Consider the following 17,370-nt stretch of genomic DNA (forward strand, 5'->3'; position numbering starts at 1 on the left):
TTGTGGGTGGAAACCCCTTGTGTTCTCCTGTGCAGAATCAGAGCTACAAGATTGAGTTTTGCAGTCACATGGGGAAGTCACATGTCCATGCATGACTCAGTTCTTTACAGGCCAACGCCATTGTTTACATGTTAGTTTGAACCTTCCCAGGAAAGCTCAGATGTGGATTGGCATCTCTCAAGGTCCATTGTTAGCTAAGTACTCCCAATTACTTGAACAACCCCTTCACAGTATGTTGACCAAATCTGCTTTATGTACTTCCTACAGCAAACACTTTAAATACAAGCATAGAGACAACACTCATAACGTCAGATGTAAAAATGATACATGCATATGAATAGGATAAATACATTCAGTAGAACATAACCTTTGCAAAGATATGTTACATGGCATATCAAGCATAAAACATATTCCAGTTATGTCATATTTATATCCATAAGCATATTTCTATAAGGCATTATGGGGTGCAACATCACACTCAGAGTTCAGACTCTGCTGATGGTCTATGCCAGGTGGACATCACATCATTGTGACATGCTGGGGTCAGGGTGTAATCCAGACCAGGGAGGCACTGTGTCACCACTACCCTGCAACCTTGGGTGCCTTGCAATACTTTGCTGCAGTAGCTCCCACCTGGGATGCTCAAAAGCAGCCTTCCAGCATGCCAGTCACATCCTGAGTGTCTGTGTGCAACTGCAGCCTGCCAGCCACACTTCAGTTACACTCTGGCTTTTACCAACTTTGGTTACCTCTTCTGGGTGATCCCACCACACTCCCAGTCCGGGATGTTCCCCCAAACGTGTACGTCTTGTACTGTCCAGCCCTTTCCTGGACAGTTCAAATGTATTATGTACATTATTCCTTTAAAGGAATAATATATACTAGCATACCACCTTAAATGGAGTTACCCAAACAATTTAATTTAAACACACTGGATTAGATAAAACAATAAAGCAAGTTGATTTAATTATAAAAAGATAGATTTTAAGTGAGTACCAGCAATGAGTCAGAGTCAGACATGGTTACAAGAAAAACAAAGATACAATACTGGATTTAAAGCAAAATTTCTCATCACATACTTCCAACAGCATTATTGACTAAACACTTCAGATCAGGACTCCACCCCCAAAGTACAACAGCGGTTTCCTTTGTCTTCTCGGGTGCAGAGAGTGTGGTGGACAGGAAGAGAGAGAGGGGTGTCTTAGCATGTTTGCCCCTCCTTTTTATAGTTTCAGTCCCTCTTTGAAAAGCATGACCATCTGATAACCAAGAGCGTAGGTGCCAAATTCTTCTGGCACAGGTGGGTGCTCGATCCCTCCCGCCCTGCCCCGACTCCATCCCTGCCCCACCCCCTCCCACCCTGCCCCCATTCCAACCCCTTCCCCAAAGTCCCCACCTCAACTCCACCCCCTTCCTGCCCCTATTGGACTCCTTCTCCAAATCCCCGCCCCTGCCCCGCCTCCTCCCTTGATCGCACCGCGTTCCTGCTCCTCCCTCCCGGAGCTTGTTATTCTGCAAAACAACTGTTTCACGGTGGCAAGTGCTGGGAGGAGAAGCGGGGATGTGGCGCACTCAGGGGAGGAGGCAGAGGTGAGGTGAGCGGGGGAGGGGAGCTTGGCTATTGGCGGGTGCATAGCACCCACGGAGTTGGTGCCTATGACCAAGAGGCAGGGTGTTGGTGGAGGAAGAAGACCTCATGCTCTTTCTCTGCTAACAAGCAGATCTTTGTCTCTGCCCGCCTTTCTTGCCAAAGACTGGCCACTTCATAGGCGATGGCCCATCAGCTTTGTTGACGCTTGGCCTGCATCAGCTTGCCCTTTGTCTCTGAGAAACTAGTTTAAACACTCCCCAGACTTATCTGGGAAACACACTTCAGTCATGATTTCAGCTTATGTTCATAACTTTACACATAATGTTCTTACATGCATTTTACCGTGATATTACTGATCAGCAAATTGTGAGTTTTCAAATTGTACCTCACAAGACATGCCTTGTACAAAGATTATTACAAAAGTGTATAGGGTGTGAATACAGGGGTCCATTCCATCATAATCATCTCTACAAAATAGCTACATAAAATAACCCTTGCTTTCCTCTTGTACTACAGGAGTCAGCAGTTCCAAAGTGGTAGTGCTTTTGGCTTTTTATGACCGGTTCTCTAGGTTCCCATTAAAAATGAGCATCTGTGCTGGGTCAATTACCCACTCCAATAACCTTCGGGCAACTGCCAACTTTGCCCGAAACAAAAATGGTTCAATTCCCCACTGGTGGAAAGAATGGAGGTGGCGGTGTGGGGAGGGCAGGAGACAGGTAGGGGGACAAGGTGGTAAAACTAAGAAACAAAAGTCAGGGCTAAGGAGAAGTCAAAAATAAACCAACTAAAATAAGTGGGCCTTGTAGTAGCTTTATGGGCATTTGGAGAGATAGCATATTCTACAGTATATTCTGAATTGAATAGTCAAATCTATTTCTGAATGACTAAATGAACTGGGTAGTTAAAGTCATGAGTTCACCTGTGCCGCAGTTATTTGGGCTTTTTCAAGGTTTACTGAAAGAAAATAGAACATCTATCACAAATCCATCCAGATAGACACAATATTAACTACAAAAATCTACCTGCCATGAAAACTAAGTCTTCCCCTCTTCCTCAGTATCCTGTGTGAAATAGGATAGGCTTTCCCTAGTCTATTTCCAAGTGACCTGAAGGTCAATAAATTCAACTTCTGTTGGACCAAAAGTGGTGGTGGTGGGGGGACGTGACTTCCAGAGTCAAAGGTCCCCTCACTGAAAATGTTATCCCTCCAGTCCCAATTCATGATTCTAAGGAACAGTAGGAGGGAAAACAGCAGAATAAAGATAATGAACTTCAAGAATGCAGAATTTAGCAAAAATCAGATAATTGGAAGGTAAGATCCTGTGGGAAGCAAATCTCATGGGGGAAAAAAAAGAGACCAGAGAGCTGGCAGTTTTTTTAAAGAGACATTATTAAGGACACAAGAGCAAGCTATCCCAATGCGTGATAAAGACAGGAAGTATGGTCAGAGATCACTGCAGCTTAACTAGGAAATCTTCAGTGACCTGACACTCAAAAAAGACACACAAAAAGTAGAAATTAGCTCAAATTATGAATGATGACTATTAAAAAACAAAACAAGTATGTAGGGACAAAATTAGAAAGGCCAAGGCAACAAATGAGATTAAAATATCTAGGGACTATGACAGGGTATACCTGTTGGAGGCCCTGAAGTCCAACTACACCCCTTCTCAGGAAGAAGCAGAGAAGGGGAGTCCTCCGGGTCTGCCTCATGGAAACAGCCAATCAGAGCTCAGCAAGCAGAGATAAGAGGAGCTTCAGGGCCTTAGCAGGTCAATTCCTAGCTAGGGCAAGGAAGGGTGCTCTGGCCAAAGGCACTTGATGGGCTGCATTTGCTAAATCCAAGAGCAAGAGAATCTGAAAACTCTAACCCTAAGGTAACAGGTAAAGGGACTAGGTGGGAAGAAACCCAGAGAATGCAGCAGCAACTAATTAAAGGAAGCAGTATATGGCTTCTGTTTATAGAGTCCCTGGATTGGAACTTGGGTTCCCCTTCATCCCCCAGCCACTAACAAAGTGGCCTAGCCCCAAGAAGAGACAAGGTTTCTTTAGAAGCCTGAGCGAAGTGTTGGATTTATAGGGCCCAGAGATGGGGCTGAAAAACCTGGTGAGGGCAAACAGTTTGGTGAACTCTTTGCTACCCTGAAAGGGGTCCATTTTGACGGTGTGACTTGGCTGGGTGGGTGAGCCACTGAAGATCTGTTTAGCAAGGTCTGCAACCTACAGCGGGTGCCAAAAGTGGGGGAAAGATTGCAATACCACACTCCTCCACTAGGAGGCACTTAGGAGGTGAGTGCATCCCAGGGATATAAACGGTAACAAGAAAACATTTTAGAAGTACATGAGAAGTAAGAGGAAGACCAAGGACAGGGTTGGGCCATTACTCAATGAGAAGGGAATGTACTAGCAGGAGTGCTGTAAGCAAGACGTGAGAAATAATTCTTCTACTCTTCTCAGCACTGGTGAGGCCTCAAGTGGAGTATTGTGTCCATTTCTGGGCACCATACTTCAGGAAAGATGTGGACAAGTTGGAAAAAGTCCAGAGGAGAGCAACAAAAATGATTAAAGGTCTAGAAAACATGACCTATGAGGAAAGCTTAATAAAAGGGGGTTATTTAGTCTGGAGAAGAGAAGACTGAGGGGGGACATGATAAGTCTTCAAGTATGTAAAAGGTTGTAATATAAAGAGGAGGGTGATAAATTGTTCTCCTTAACCACTGAGGAGAGGACAAAGAGTAATGGGCTTAAGCAGAAGCATGGGAGATTTAGCTTAGACATTAGGAAAGAATTCCTGTCAGGGTAGTTAAGCACTGGAACAAAATACATAGGGAGGTTGTGGAATCTCTATCATGGGAGGTTGTTAAGAACAGGTTAGACCAGGGGTTGGCAACCTTTTAGAAGTGGTGTGCCGAGTCTTCATTTATTCGCTTTAATTTAATGTTTCGCGTGCCAATAATACATTTTAACATCTTTTAGAAGGTCTCTCTCTATAAGTCTATATATTATATAACTAAACTATTGTCATATGTAAACAAGGTTTTCAAAATGTTTAAGAAGCTTCATTTAAAATTAAATTAAAATGCTGATCTTACGCCGCCAGCCCGCTCAGCCCGTTGCTGGCCTGGGTTTCCATTCAGCTAGGCCGGCAGCGGGCTGAGCGGGGCCGGAGGCCGGGACCCCGGCTGGCAAGGGGCAGGCAGCCAGAACCCCAGACCGGCAGCGGGCTAAGTGGGGCCGGCGGCCGGGACCCCAGCTGGCAAGGGGCAGGCAGCCAGAACCCCAGACCGGCAGTGGGCTGAGCGGGGCTGGCGGCCGGGACCCCCAGACTGGCAGTGGGCTGAGCGGCTCAGCCTGCTGCCGCTCAGCCTGCTGTCCGTCTGAGCTTCCATCCGCCGGCTCCTGCCAGCCAGGGTCCCAGCTGCTGGCCCTGCTCAGCCCACTGCCAGTCTGGAGTCCCAGCCCTGTCCACATGGAGTAGGTACCTACCTTCTCCCTGGGTCTAGCCATTCTCTTCCTCTCTCTCTGCACTGAGCTGAGGGTGGGAGCGCACTGAGCACAGGGCTGGGGGTGAAGGAGCAGGCTGGGGGTTGGGGTGCAGGGTCTGGCCAGGAGCTAGAATGAGGGAGGGGGCTCAGGGTTGGGGCAGGAGGTTTGGGTGTGGAACGCTTACCTGGGCAGCTTCCATTTGGTGCGAGGGGTGCAGGTGGGAATGGGGGTGTGTGTGTGCAGGAGCTCCTGTTTGGTGCTCAGGGTGGGAGTGGGGATGTGGGGGGTGCAAGAGTCAGGGCTTGGGGTGTGGGGGGGCTGGGTATGTGTGGGGGGTGCAGGAGTCAGGGCAGGGGGTGTGTGAGGAGGGTGCAGGAGTCAGGGCAGGGGGCTGGGTATGTGTGGGGGTGTGCTGGAGTCAGGGCAGGGGGCTGGGTATGTGTGGGGGTGTGCTGGAGTCAGGGCAGAGGTTGTGGGGGGGGGGGGAGTGCAGGGGTCAGGGCACGGGGCTGGGTGTGTGTGAGGAGGGTTCAGGCATGAGGGCAGAGGGCTTGGAGTGTGTAAGGGGGGGGATGTAAGGGTCAGGGCAGAGGGCTCGGGGTGTGGGCTGGGGTCGTGGGGGTCCTTCCCTGTAGCAAGGGCTGTCAGCTGATCGGCCGCAGGGAGGGAGAGAAGGAGGGGCAGGAACCCAGCACGCTGGGGGAAGAGGCGGGGGGAGGGGGAAGCTTGCCTGCCCTGCAAGGAGAGAGCAGTGGGCGGAAAAGAGTGGGCCGGGCCGGATTTTTAGTGGCACGCTGCTCTCTGCCCGGGTCTGGCAGACAGCAGCGTGCCATTAAAAATTGGCTCGCATGCCATATTTGGCACGTGTGCCATAGGTTGCCGACCCCTGGTTAGACAAACACCTGTCAGGGTGGTACAGATAATACTTAGTCATCTCTCAGCACAGGGGACTGGACTAGATGATCTATTGAGGTCCCTTACAGTCCTACATTTCTAGGATTCTATAAAACTCAAATTACTAGCTTTGGACAGTTTACGGCAGACCTTCACATTGTTTTAAGTTTGCAGTGTTATAGCTGTTGGTCCCTTGGAGAGACAAGATGGGTGAGGTTATATCTTTTTTTATTTTTCATTATTTTAATGCATTCTTTATCAGAGAATTTTTGAAAGTTCATTAAAATGGTTATTTATTTAAGGGCTTTCTAGATCCCACCACAAATTATTCTTGTGGACTCTAAGAGGTTTTGGATCTCTCTCATTCTTATCTGTTCAACACCATTGGGAATTGGTGGAAGTCCCATCACTGCAATCTTTTAAAAGGAGACTGAAGAAAGGCTTGAGGATATTTTACAGATGACAATTATGAATTGTCAGGACATGGATAAAAACAAACCAATAGTTCTTACTTAGCTATCATTTCTATGGATTCATAACCACAGTGGAGTTGCACAAATATAACTGTATCCTGAAGCTGGCTGAAAATACAGCAGTCAAAATATTGGTGTTTTGAACATCTAAAGTTTTCTTTTAGATTCCAGCTGATACTCTCTGCAATTCACATAAAGGGACCTGCAGCAACATCAATTAACACCTATACAATTTCCTTACAAATTAGGTTCCTAAATATTTTATAACTGTGGTCTTTTTGAAATCCTCTGTTTATAAAAATCAACTTCAGTCCTGCTGTGATGATTACCTGATTCAATATTAAGTCTCTTGTGAAAGACTGAATACAGAAATTCAGAATTCTTAGAACCCGCCACTTAAAATGAAATATCACAACCATTATTCGCCATATCCTATAATATGGATCTTCCTCTTTCTTAACACTTGGAGAATCAGAGAAGGACTCTTAACCTCATGTCTATCAATTGTTTTAACTTTATAAACCGTATTGTTTGGTGTAAAAATGACTGTTTCCTATGATGTTTTACTGCCCGCCTGCAAAGTGTGTCAGATCTTCTGCTGTGTCAACATCATTTTTTGGACAACCAGTTTTTCCTCTCGTTTTCTAAAGGAAGTTCTATGCCATGACTGTGGCTCCCATCTGACAAAGCACTTAACTTTATTAGTTAAGCACATGCTTAACTTTAGGTACCTGACTACTCTCATTGGCCTCCTGTGTTTAACAAGCAAGATCAGATGGATTATTGGAGGGAGTGAGTTTAGTAGGCAGACACCATCCACCCACACAGCCGGCCCACATTGATTTTCCTAGCCTATTAACTTCAAGGGGACTATTCCCACACTTAAAGTTAAGCATAAGTTTAAGTGCTTTGTTGAATCAGGGCTTGCAGGCACAAATAAATTTCAGATTGGAATTAAGGTGCAACTTTTTAACAATGAGGGTAATTAACTATTGGAACAATTTAAGGGTGTTTGTTAATTCATCATCACTAGCAATTTTTAAATCACAATTGGATTTTTTTCCTGCTCTAGTTCAAAGAATTATTTTGGGGAAACTCTGTGGCCTGTGTTATACAGCAGGTTAGACAAGTAGATTATAGTGGAACCTTCTGACCTGGGAATATCTGAATCATAACACTGTGGTCTCAAAGAGGATTCTTCCCCAAACTAATTAATGGATCTGATCAGCAGATGGGGGAAATCAACATGGGCAGGCTGTGTTTAGGGCAGGATTCATGACTATGAAATGCCCTCCTTCCAAAGATCTGAGATAATGTTTGTTGGTCTTCAGACTATGCAGCACAAGTCTCATCTTTGTAGCCAAGCCTCTGATTCCTTGCAGACACTTTTCTTTCTTCGTCACGCTTCTGTTTTATTTAGTTCTTTATGCCTATTACCCATAATTAAGGCTTCGTGTCTGTCACGGAAGCCACGGATTCCGTGACCTCCATTACTTTTTCTCCAGCGCCCAGTGTGGCTGGCTTGGGGGTTGGGTGCAGGGTAAGTGCTTGCCTGGGGGGACTCCCTGGAAATGGCTGGCATGTCCCTGCAGCTCCTAGGCAGAGGGGCCAGGGGGCTCTGCATGCTACCCCTGCCTGCAGGCATTGCCCCCACAACTCCCATTGGCTGTGGTTCCTGGCCAATGGGAGCTGTGGAGCCGGGGCTCGTGGCAGATGCAGCGCGCGGAGCCCCCCTGATCTTCCCTCCCCCGAGGAGCTGCAGGGACATGGCCACTTCCAGGGAGCTGCACAGGGCTGAGTAGAGAGCCTGCCAGCCTTCCCAAGCATCACCCCCCCCAGCACCAGCTGAGGTCCTGAGCCACCCACTCAGAACCTGCGGCACCTCCGGACCATGCACCCGCAGCCCCCCAGCCCAAGTTTTAGTTAGGGGTATATAGTACAAGCCATGGACAGGTCACGAGCCATGAATTTGTTTACTGCCCATGATTTTTACTCAAAATACCCGTGACTAAAACATAGCTTTATCCATAATTGCCAGAGTAGTGAGAATGCTACTCGTGACTGACTGAAGGAATGGGCAGCTGGTCTCTTTTCACAATGTTTTTGTGTGTGGCATCTCAGCTTTTGTTAGTATTCAGTGACAATATCTGCCATGCTTGTATGTGGGATACTGAATTTGTAGAAGACCAAGTGTCTTTATTTTCTTGATTTGAATTTATGGAATGAATGGATGGCTTGGATCAAAATATACATGAGTCATCCATTGGAAAATGAAACATTTTTCTTTCAAGAAAATGTATTCTTGTCTTGTATTGTGTGACTGTCCTAGCAGCAATTGCAGGGTAATAACTGCCAGATGTAAATAGATAGTCAATTCAAACTGCTCTGCCGAAGATCAGCTCAGCCATTCTTTTGTATGCAGATGGGGTTGGAGATGACATCTGCTAACTTGCACCAATTTTGTAAATTCCTTGCCTTGTTCCTTAATTACATTTTCATCAGTTATGACCTTCACCTATACTACTGGTCAGAGATTTGCCATTCAAAGTTTGTTTTTGTTGTTGTTTTTTTTTTTTTTGACAGAAAATACAGTTTCGGCAAAATCTCAGTTTTGACAGCGTTTTTTTTTTTTTTTTCTGTTTCACCCAAATTTAAACATTTTGGTTTGAACAGAATCAGAACATTTCATTTTGGGTCAGTTCAATATTAATTTTTTTCTGCCTGAGCTGCCATGGTGCCTCATGGTAGTTATAGCTAGTGTGGCTCATGCCCCCCTTCTGCTTATCCTGCCAGGGTTCTGGCTGGACTACATCGCCCATGATGAATCACATCTGTTTGACTAGAGGGGAGACTAGTGCATCATGGGAGATGCAGTCCAGCCTCATAGCCTGGCCCATAGAGGAGAAAAGGATCATAAAAGGCACCTGTATTAAATTCCCCTGAGGCACCATGGCAGCTCATGGGGACAGATTAGTGTTGAACCAAGCCAACATGGAAGATTTTGGATTGGTTCAACATTCCAAATCAAAACATATTAACTTTTACTAATTAAATTTGAATCCTACCATATTGTGTCAGACAAGCACCTTCACACAATACTTGATGCTAAAAATTGCAACATCTAACTTCTAGGCTTCTAGGGAAAAAACAGTAACAGGAACAACACTGCAAGTCAGAGAGCCTGAGTTAGGTTATGGAATGAATAGGTAGAAACTACGTACCTTAGAATGCGATCCACAAAAGCCAGCCTGCTAGCCAATGGGATGCATGGAAAACGGGCCTCACCCCTCATGGAGAGAAGTGCTTCCCAGCAGCCTGGACTATCAGCCGGAGAGTGAGAATGACTTTAGCCCAGTGATTTGGGCACTCACCTGGGATTGGCAAAGCCCTGTTCAAATCCTTTTTCTTCATCAGGTAAAGTTGGACTTGAACCTGTGGTCTCCCACATCCTGTGTGAGTGCTCCAGCCACTGGGCTAGAGGTTATAAAAGTAGACTGCTTCCACCAGCTGTCTTGTACGGAATTAGGAAGCCTCTGAGCATGCCTACCAAATCAGCCCCCAAATACAAAGTTAGGTGTACAAATGTATCTTTCTCTGGTTCCTGGATCACTGGGGTTTAGGTTCCAGGACATCTTTCTCTGCCTAGACTGAGGCAGCAGTGTGCACAAGCATGGGTGTATGTAGGGAGTATGGGTGCCTACAGGATTAGTCACCAGCCACGTGGAATTTTTGTGGAACACATTGGCACCTAAATCTGGGAGTTGGGTACCTAAATACCTGAGTCTGACCAAGGTCATTTGAGAAAAGCAGCCTGGCTGAGAACAGCCACCCACCCAAAAAAAGTTCCCAGCACTTCCTCCCCTTCCTATGCTCTTTGTGTGAAACTGTACCCCCATCCGCACCACCCTCATACCAGCTCTGTCCCCTACAGCAAACAGAACTCCATCCTCCCTTCCCTCCATACAGAACTCTGCCCTCCCCCTGCCTACAACAAACTCAGCCCTCCTACACCACCAAGCCCATCTGCCCAGCACCTGTAGTTGAGTGACTTGTACTCCGCCATCCAGAAAACCCTGTCCTGCTCCTCCCCACATAACCTCCCTCAGCAAGAGCCTCATCTACTCCTCTGTTTCCATGAAAACAGCAAATGCTATAAATATTATTGCTTTTTGTTCCTGCTCTCACCTCCCTTTTAAATTTATTAATTTAAAACTCCTCCAAGTGGCAAGTCTGCAAAGACACCATGTAATGAACAGTGCTTAATTAGTATTTCTGTGCTTGCTCATTAGAGAGCAATTGCTTTTCATTCCAGATAGACCTGTACAGCCCACCATGCCACAGATGGTCAGTTATTTGCTGTGATGGTTTGGTTTTTAGAGGACTCCTTTCCCACCCCATCCTCAACCATCGGCACACTACTGCACTTGTGGGGGAAAAGTAAAAACAGTGTCACAGCTGTCCAAGTAAGGCATTCAACGGAGTCCCTGTCTGTGGCTCAGAGGTAGAGGGGGGAAAGAAAGGAAAGAAAGGAAAGGGGAGGAAGTAAAAGAGAGACCATGGGGGGAGGAGAATAATGTCTCCCCTTCCCCCATTGGCCAAACAGTTTAAAAGACGAAGAACATGTTTGGGAAGTTGTTGGACTTAAATGTTCCATGGTAGGGAACCACAGCCAATGGGAGCTCTGGGGGCAGTGCCTGCAGGCAGGGGCAGCACACGGAGCCGCCTGGCCGCACCTCCACTTAGGAGCCAGAGAGAGATACTGGCAGCTTCCTGGGAACCGCCTGAGGTGAGCACCACCCAGAACCTGCACCCCGAAATCCCCTCCCACACTCTAACCCCCAGCCCTGAACCCCCTCTTGCACTCAACCTCCTTGGCCCCAGCCTAGAGCCTGCACCCCAAACCCCCTCCTGTGCCCCAACCCTGATCCCCCTCCTGGAGCCCAGACCCTGCACCTTCTCCCACACTCCAACCCCCTGCCCCATCCCTGAGCCCCCTCTTGCTCTCTGAACCTCCTTGGCTCCAGCCCAGAGCCCCTCATACCAGCCTCCCCCAAGAGCCCACACCCACAGCTGGAGCCCTCACCACACACTCCCTGCCCCTCCTGCACCCCAAACCCCTCATCCCCAGCCCCACCCCAGAGCCCTCACCTGCTCCCGCACCCCAACCCCAGAACCCCCTCCTTCACTCCAAACCCCTCATCCCTGGGCCCCCCCAGAGCCTGTACCCCCTCTCACACCCAAACCTCCTGCCCCAGTGGAAATGAGTGAGTGAGCGGGGATGGGTGAGAGGGAGGAGGGGATGGAGTGAGTGGGGGTGGGGCCTCAGGAAAGGGGTGGGGCAAGGGTGTTTGGTTTTCTGTAAATAGAAAGTTGGCAATGCTAGTCAGAAGCAGGGCTGGAGCAGGGTTGGGGTCCCTGTCCCTGAACAGAGTACAGACAGCCAGCCTGAGGGCTGAGTCATAGCTAAATGAGCAACCCTGGTCCTGCTTCAGCGAAGGGCATTTGTTGTTCCCTGGCAGTTGGGAGACTTATGGTGGGGCGCACAGTTCCATGGCAACTGGGGTATTCAGTGAAGAGAGGAGAAGGGAACTTATAAAAGAGGAACTATTTCCTTTGAAGGGTACAGCGGGAGATGTGTGGGGCAGGGTGTCCATTCTGGAGATCAGGCTTTCCCATTTCATTGGCAGATCTAGCCTTTTAGGAAACTGGGTGAGAAAAAGCAGTGAAACATGACAAAAGCGAATTCTGGGGGCAGCGAGGAGAAATGTTTCTTTGTTATCTTTTGGCAGCAGAAGTCGGAAGAGGCCAGAATTCTGATCTACAGCTCCTTGATGGAGAAGCACTGTCTGAATTCCCCAAGGGTAGTGATCACCATAGAGATACATCACAAAATCATGTGTTAGAGATGAAGATGACCTACATTTAAATCAGTCACTCGGAAATGCAGGTTTATTGCCTGCACTACACTCGGCATCATTTTGGCCCTATTAGTATGAAAACTAGTCAGGTAACTGGGCTACCACCAGTTTCCTTGGGAAGCTATTTCTATCGTAATATACATTTTAAATGCATGATTAATCATTATCATACTGATTTTTAAGAAAGATTAGGGCCCCAATCCTATGTATGTGTACTCAGAATTCCCAGTGAAGTAAACAGAACGTGGAGGTACTGAAGGTTCCAAGGAATTTGGGGTAGAGGACCTCTTTGGTGAGCTATGAGCCTGGACATTTAGAGCCTGAAGGCTTGGAGAAGTTGGGGGGAGTGAGTGGGGAGGGGGAGATGTCAGTTGGAATGATTGATCCCAATGGTTTTATGGCAGCATGTGGCAGGTGGTGCTGGGAAGCTGTCAGATGGAATGATGAGGGCCCAGAGTTCACATGGGAGTTGGTGTGTGTTTAAGGGGGTATGTGGCACCTAAAGTTCCAAGGTGGTTAGTTACAAGATATTGGTGGATCTGTTGGAAAAAAGTGGTAGGTTTTGTTGTTTCATAACAGCTGGGGCATCAGCGGGAGTTTTGGGTGTACAAGGAATCCAAGGTCAGATCCTTAGTAAAAAGGGGAACAGGTTTAATGGTAGTTCACAGATATCTACCTAGCTTAAATAAGTTCAGTAAATACTGCAGAGACTGAGATGCCCTTCCTTTACTAAAAGGAATACCTAGAATACTGCAAACATGAATGTTTTCTCAATGCAAGTGGCAAGTTTTTAAAGTTTTAAAACAAACGCATGACAATTCTTCACGCAGGCTATGGCTCCACTAGAGAGCTTACAGCCGCCCCGCTGCAAGCTCTCTAGTGGAGCTGCTCCAAGCTGATGAGAGAGAGCTCTCCTGTCGACTTAATTACTCCAGCCCCTGCAAGCAGAGGTAGCTACGTCAGCAGGAGAAGCTGTCCCACTGACCACACCTTCCACACGGACACTTAAATTGGCATAAATTGTCACGGGGGGAGGGGCCGACTAATTCACGCCCCTGAGCAACATACGTTATGTTGACTTAAGCCATAGTGTAGCCATAGCCAATGACCAATTGTTCCTTTGAAAGGTTTAGTTATTCAAATGAAATGGAATGGAAGTAACTGATTGACCTTTTATCACATTCAGACAAGGAAAACATGCAGTTCCATTCTTTACAAACTCTTTATACAGTGAAGACCTATACAAATTTGCTAGACTTCAGTATCTTCTCGGACCTGCATCTAATACCATAATTTGGTTTCCCTGGCAGCGAAACACAATCCTCTTGAAGAGAGTATTGAACATCTGACACTGCATTTGAAGGATAAATATTTAACTGCCAGATCCCATAATGAGACAAGGTGGGCGAGGTAGTATCTTTTATTGGCCCAACGCCTGTTGGTGAGAGAGACAACAACACTACACAGATCACAGGTCAGGTTTTAGTACCTATTAATGCCTTAAGTATGATTGCAATTCACCCACCCACGCTAATGCTAACAATATTGATGTCATGCCAGAACACACTGTAAAACAAAGTGACAATTAAAATAGCTTTTTTAATGGTGCAGTGATTTTAACCAGCCAAATATAACTCTCCACTTGCAACACATTAAACATTTTTTTAATTTATTTTTTTGCCTCTCTGTGATCTGAAGTGGGTAGGCTCCTAAATCAAGCAGAGCTATTAAGGTTCTATGGCCATTTTGCAATTACCAGGCAGGGTAGGTATTTATTGTTCTAAAGAAAAGACGAAGCAGCAGCTTTTCTTGTTGCAAATAAAATACTAAGATAATTGGGGGTTTAACGAGGGTGTGATGTGCATTGTAAAGAATCACTTTCTTCTAAAACTGAACGAGGAATTTAGTCTAAGAAAATTATCCTTATTCTGGGGCTGTAGAGCCTCTGCCTAGAACCTTCTCTAGCCTGGCTTCCTTTTTTCAAGTTGATAGTGTCCCTTTAAGATTGTCCTTCAAGAATGGAGGGGACGCCTAGCAATTTACTTGATAAAGAGACCAAAGATGGTCAGAATTTAGGTAGGTATTTTTGGATAATTCAGTTGCCACCTCTAATCAAAACAGGAAGGAGCCACCCAAAGAAGCCCCACATGAAAGCAAAAGGGAACTACAGTTCAAAGAGGTGGTGCTCTGGCGTTGTCTGTAGCACTGCCAAGTGCTACCCAAAGTAGGATACGCATGCAGGCTGACAAGATCATAGAATATCAGGGTCCGAAGAGACCTCAGGAGGTCATCTAGTCCAACCCCCTGCTCAAAGCAGGACCAATCCCCAACTAAATCCCCCAACCCCCAACTAAATCATCCCAGCCAGGGCTTTCTCAAGCCTTCCCTTAAAAACCTCTAAGGAAGGAGATTCCACCACCTCCCTAGTTAACCCCTTCCAGTGCTTCACCACCCTCCTAGTGAAAAAGTTTTTCCTAACATCTCACCTAAACCTCCCCCACTGCAACTTGAGACCATTACTCCTTGTTCTGTCATCTGGTACCAGTGAGAAGAGTCTATATCTGTCCTCTTTGGAACCCCCTTTCAGGTAGTTGAAAGCAGCTATCAAATCCCCCCTCATTCTGCCGACTAAATAATCCCAGTCCCCTCAGCCTCTCCTCATAAATCATGTGCTCCAGCCCCCTAATCATTTTTGTTGCCCTCTGCCAGACTCTTTCCAATTTTTCCACAGCCTTCTTGTAGTGTGGGGCCCAAAACTGGACACAGTACTCCTGAGGAGGCCTCACCAGTGCTGAATAGAGGGGAATGAACACGTCCCTCGATCTGCTTATACAGCCCAAAATGCCATTAGCCTTCAATCAAAAATGATAGAAATGGACTTGATTAAATCAGACTGATGCTATACTAGCATTGTTCAACCCACTCACTTATTCTGTGACAATTTACAATTGAATCAACATGGCTGCTGCCTCTCTACGCAGGGTTTGGGGTCACGGTCTACCTAAGTAGCTCAACCGGTCTGGCCAAACTGCCCTCATTCCCAGAGATCTCTGGGGGTAATGTGAGGGGAGGGATCACTTAATTATGCAGAAGTCCAGGGGCCACTCTAGCTATAGGCAAACTAGACAGTTGCTTAGGGTGGCAGATTTCTGGCCAGTTGTGTAGGGCAGCAGATTTTGATGGAGGGGCTGCCAGGCCACACCTGAGTAGAACTGTGACCTCATGCACTGTGTCACAACATAATCTACTCAGGTTTGGCCTGGCAGCTCCTCTGCTATGATGGAGGAGTGACCAGACAAAGTCCGAGTCACATTGCAACTGCCCCTGCCAGAGCACAACTTCACTCACTCAGATTTGCTCAGCTGCCCCTCCATCATGATCCCCAGATCAAATCCTTTCTCCACTTCAGGCAGAATGGGGAATTGAATCTGGGTCTCCCAAATCACAGGTGAGATCTCTTATCCCAGTGGTTAGAGCAAAGGTGGGCAGTACCACAACCTCCTCCCCTCTAGCCTTTTTGTGTGGAGTGAGAGAGGCACCTCAATCAGTGTTTTTCAAAGTTCAGGTCGCGACCCAGTACTGGGTCACAGCATGTAAGGCACGGGGTTGCCTTGCTCAGCACCCAGGGACCCTAGCGGCTCCAGTCAGCACTGCCAACCGGGATGTTAAAAATCCCGTCGGCGGTGCTGCCCAGCTAAGGCAGGCTAGTGCCTACCTATTTCAACACTGCGCTGCGTCCCAGAAGCGGCCAGCAGTGGGTCTGGCTTCTAGGCAGAGGGGCCACAGGGCTTCGCATGCTGCCCCCGCCCTGAGCTGGGGCAGGGGAGCTGTGCCTGGGGGCAAGAGCCGCGCGGAGGCGCTTGCATGCCTCCGCCTAGGAGCCGGACCTGCTGCTGCCGGCTTCCGGGACCGCAGTGGTCCGCAGTGCCAGGGCAGGCAGGAAGCCTGCCTCTGCACCCCAGCTGCACTGCTGACTGGGAGCCGCTGGAGGTAAGCCCATGCCCCAAACCCCTGCCCCAGTTCTGAGCCCCCTCAACCCCGGAACCTCTTCCTGTACCCCAAACCCCTCATCCTTGGCCCCCCCAGAGCCTGCACCTGCAGCCCACAGCCTTGACCCCTTGCACCAGTCCTGAGCCACCCCAAATGCAGAGCCCTTCCTGTACCCCAAACCCCTCATCCTGGACCCCACCCCAGAGTCTGCACCCCCAACCCAGAACCCTGACCCCCCCCTGCACCCCAACCCCCTGCCCCAGCCCAGAGCCCCTCCCACACCCCAAACCCCTCATCCCCAGCGCCATTGGGTTGTGGGGATCAACAATTTTCTTCAACTGAAAATTTTCTTCAATAGAAAAAAAGTTTGAAAACCACTGACCTAAATCATTCTCACAAGAAATGATTTAAGTGCCTAAGCTGCATGACTCCAGGCAGTGGGTTCCGGTTTGTGGATTGCTAGCAGAGATAGGCACTTATGTCCTGGCTGCAGGAAGATGCCCATCTCCCCGAAAAGGGGTGGGGCTTTGGACACACCCCTCTTAGGCAGCTCTCCATTCAGTGCTGGGTTTTGTAATCATATTCTTATGTGCCTCTCTCTCCCCATACATTGTATAGGGAGACTAGGTGCCTAACTCAGGCTGTGTGAATCTCAGTGTTGTTCCTGTGATATTCGAGCAGCCTAGAAGTTAAGCATTGCAATGCTCAGTGTTGCACTGTTTGTCCCTTTGTGGATCTGGGCCTCGATGTTTCTTTTTAGGGTTGATAGAGAATTTGTAACAAGATGTGGAGCCCGTCTTGCATTTCTTGCACACCCAGAAGTCCCAGGGCCTCTGTAGGAGTTCTGAGAACACCATATACAGGAGTCTCAGGTCTTTAATTTGTCATGCTGGTCACAGGAACAAAATCCTGCTTTAGCTAACAGCATCTTCCAATGGAGTAGGGTTGGGGCTGGTGGGAGGAATTAAGAAGGCAAGAGGCTAGATGAGAGAAAATAGTTCTGTTATTCTTCAGG

This window comes from Chelonia mydas, chromosome 4, assembly GCF_015237465.2.
Source record: "Chelonia mydas isolate rCheMyd1 chromosome 4, rCheMyd1.pri.v2, whole genome shotgun sequence".
Taxonomy (NCBI): domain Eukaryota; kingdom Metazoa; phylum Chordata; order Testudines; family Cheloniidae; genus Chelonia; species Chelonia mydas.